Source organism: Cervus canadensis, chromosome 6, assembly GCF_019320065.1.
Source record: "Cervus canadensis isolate Bull #8, Minnesota chromosome 6, ASM1932006v1, whole genome shotgun sequence".
In the NCBI taxonomy this organism is placed as follows: Eukaryota; Metazoa; Chordata; class Mammalia; order Artiodactyla; family Cervidae; genus Cervus; species Cervus canadensis.
Window position 1 is genome coordinate 17202750 of NC_057391.1, and position 3726 is coordinate 17206475.

General features: G+C 41.9%; 1 protein-coding gene across 5 annotated transcripts in view; it reads left to right on the top strand.

Moving 5' to 3' along the window:
• Positions 1-3726, top strand: part of THSD4 (thrombospondin type 1 domain containing 4) — a 630092-nt gene that overhangs the window by 372998 nt on the left and 253368 nt on the right. The window lies entirely within an intron of this gene.

Here is a 3726-nt window from a genome sequence, read left to right on the forward strand (position 1 = left end):
AGTATTTCAGGAAAAAGGAAAGCAGTTAGAGATCAGAGCAAATAAACTGATCTAAAACCTAGGCAGAGTCTAGGGAAGAATCATCGTGACACAAGCTGATGGGGAAGCAGTGTGAGGGAAGACAGAATCAAGAGGATCAGTGGGTCAGGTAGGGTCAAGTCCACATCCCTTCAGCACTGACAGAGGCCTCCCAAGGGGTGAGGCAGAACTGAGAGCCTCTTGGTACATGAGGATGCCTCATCCTTGCAATGCTTGTAGTACCAGTTATCCTGTTTCTCACTAACAGGAGAATTGTGATTTCCATTAAGAAAAAGTGAAAGTTGTGTCTGACTCTTTGGGACCCCAGGGACTGTACAGTCCATGGAATTCTCCAGGCCAGAATACTAGAGTGGGTAGCCATTCCCTTCTCCAGGGAACCTTTCCAACCCAGGGGTCGAACCCAGGTCTCCCACATTGCAGGTGGATTCTTTACCAGCTGAGTCACCATGGAAGCCCAAGAGTACTGAACTGGGTAGCCTATCCCTTCTCCAGTGGATCTTCCCGACCCAGGAATTGAACCAGGGTCTCCTGCATTGCAGACGGATTCTTTACCAGCCACACTGAAAGGCTATCCTTAATTATAGCCTGTCACAGTATTGTCTAATTTGCTCTTTACCTTGAATGTCTGAGGTAGGTAGGAACTTACTTTTAAAACCATTTTACATGACAATGGACTTGTATCCAGAGTACATAAAGAACTCATAATCTTAGGACTTCCCTGGCGGTCCGGTGGCTTAGACTTCACACAGTCCCAGTGTAGGGGGCCCAGGTTCTATGCCTGGTCAGAAAACTAGATTCTGCATGCCGCAACTAAGACCTGATGCTGCCAAATACATAAATATTAAAAGAAAGAATTCATAATCTAAAAAGACTAACAACCTGTTAAAAGAAAATTCTCAACATCATTAGTTATCAGGAACATGCAAGTTAAATCTTCCATGCACTACCACGAATAGCACTTCCATGCACTACCATGCAATACCACAAATTGGGAAAACCATAGCTTTGATTAACAGACCTTTGTTGGCAAAGTAATGTCTCTGCTTTTTAATATGCTGTCTAGGTAGGTCATAGCTTTTCTTCCAAGGAGCAAGCGTCTTTTAGTTTCATGGCTACAGTCACCATCTGCAGTGATCTTGGAGCCCAAGAAAATAAAGTCTGTCACTGTTTCCATTGTTTCCCCATCTATTTGCCATGAAGTGATGGGACCAGATGCCATGATCTTAGTTTTTTGAATGTTGAGTTTTAAGCCAGTTTTTTCACTCTCCTCTTTCACTTTCACCAAGAGGCTCTTTAGTTCCCCTTCACTTTCTGCCGTAAGCATGGTATCATCTGGGTATCTGAGATTATTGATATTTCTCCTGGCAATCTTGATTCCAGCTTGTGCTTCATCCAGCCCAGCATTTCACATGATGTACTCTGCATATACGTTAAATAAAGTGGGGCAGCAAATAAACGGCAGAGTCAAGAGCATCCCTGATGGCTCAGCAGGTAAAGAATCTGCCTGCAGTGCAGGAGATGTAGGAGGTGTGGGTTCAATCCTTGGGCTGAGAGATAGCTGGAGGAGAGCATGACAACCCACTCCAGTATTCTTTCCTGGAAAATCCCACGGACTGAGCAGCCTGGGGGACTATGGTCCATAGGGTCACAAAGAGTTGGGCATGACTGAGGCAACTTAGCACACATGCACAATACTTGAACTTGGGCTAACTGAGATCAGAGCCAGGATCCCTTTGGCTGCATCATTCTCTCAGCCTAGAGAAAGGTAAGGAAGAACAGGAGGGAGGCTCCCTTTACCAGAGGAAGGAAGAGCAGTCATCACAGAGGTCGCATTTCTGACTTGGACATAAGACTTGTAATGGTGCCTGTAATGGACAGAGCCAATTCCTTCTGGCCACCTGAGAAAGTGATTAGGAGGACTCGAAAGACATTTGCACAGAGATAAGCATCACCATTTGATTCATGGAACCTGCCAGTAGAGAAGGTATTAAGGTTATTCTATTGCTGGTCTCCACCTTGAGTAGTAAATAATTAATGTGTTTCATTTTTAAGACTTTTCAAAAACACTTTATGAATTAACCACTACATTTCCATTGCAAAAAATAGAAAATAAGAAACAAAAGAAGAAAAAATTAAAACTTCCTAGGGCTTATTGTCCGGTGATGATCTCATACTTCTTTATTTGTTAATAAATAAAATGATTTCAGCTTAACAAAAACAGGATCATACTAAATGTGCTGTTTTATAATGTGCTTTGAAAGCAACATATTGTGAACATTTCTTTCTGTTGGAGAGTATAGATAGCCTTTCTATTGAGTGCATAACATTTCACAAATGGTCATATCCAAATGTATTCATCTAAGCATTGCTATTTTATATTTAAGATGTTTCTAGTTTTTTGCTACTACCTACTAACCTCCTGCAAAGTGAACATCTTGTAAATGATGTTCTTGGTTATAGAACTTTCAAGTGTTCTATAGAAGTAAAAATTTGGGGTTAAAGTTGAGATTTGGATGTCTTTAAAACATATAATTCATGGTGTCATTTTTTTCTTTGGGGAATAGTTTTACCAATTAGCATTCACCAGCAATGAATGAATGAGTGATCCTGTGTCTCCCTAATGCCTAGACTGTGACTTTGGTCCCCACGTTAGGTATCACCTCTTCATGGAAACACAATCAGGGTTAGAAATTAACCTTTGACATTGGCTAGCTCCATCTCTCAAGCCATGCCTGAATCCTCTTTTGGAGTCTACTAGGTTGAGATGAAAAATATTTCTTTTAAAATGTGAATTTGAGAACATTGTTGGTGTTTAAATGTAGTAGAAAAATTGGGGGAGTTAGAAAGATAAATGATCCTGACGCTCAAATACTATGGTTTCAGGGCGGGCTATATCATCATGCATTGCAGTGTGTTACATCTGGCAATTCACTTGCTTACTCTGCCTGGGCCTCAGTGGCCCCATCTCTAAGATGAGGGGTTGAAGAGGACCCCATCTTTACTTGGTCTTCCATTATGACATTCTATAAATCTTGGCTATTTGAAGCATTCCTTTCTGAGGCTGGGCTTGTAAATTGAGAGTTGTCAGGCCTTTAAAATGTAGCTAGTGTGGGAAAGGAAAAAACCCAGCAGCTAGTTTGCTGCTGGATCAGAATTCTCTGTTCTTTGTGAAGTAATAAATTGTATCTTGGCTCCCGGATTATTCCAGGTTGCCTCGGGTTTTGCGGAAGTGGCTTTTTCAGGAATTGTTCCCATTGCCGGAAAGTGGGTGTTAATTTGTGCCTTGGCTGTTTTTCAGGGCACATGCTGGCAGAATCCTAGCGGCTTTTTCAGAGGCTCAACAGATGCCATGACCAGGTTGTGGCTCTCCTCGCAGGATGACACACACCCTGCATGAATACCCCAAAACAGATTCATATTAGAGACCTAACCTTTATCGTGGACCACTTAACCTTGGCCTCTGAAGTGTTTTCTTGACCAAGTAGAAGCACTCTGATCAACATACCACAGGAAGCAGGATAACCACAAGCATTGAAATTGGTCAATATTCCTTAATGAAATATCTGTGATCCACTCAAATGGGGTGCAGGTGGTATCTTGGAAGAGGAGATGAAGTCAACCAAAGAAAGGAAGGAATAACACTGAGTAATATTTGTATTTAGTTCTCAACAGTTTACAGCCTCTGCT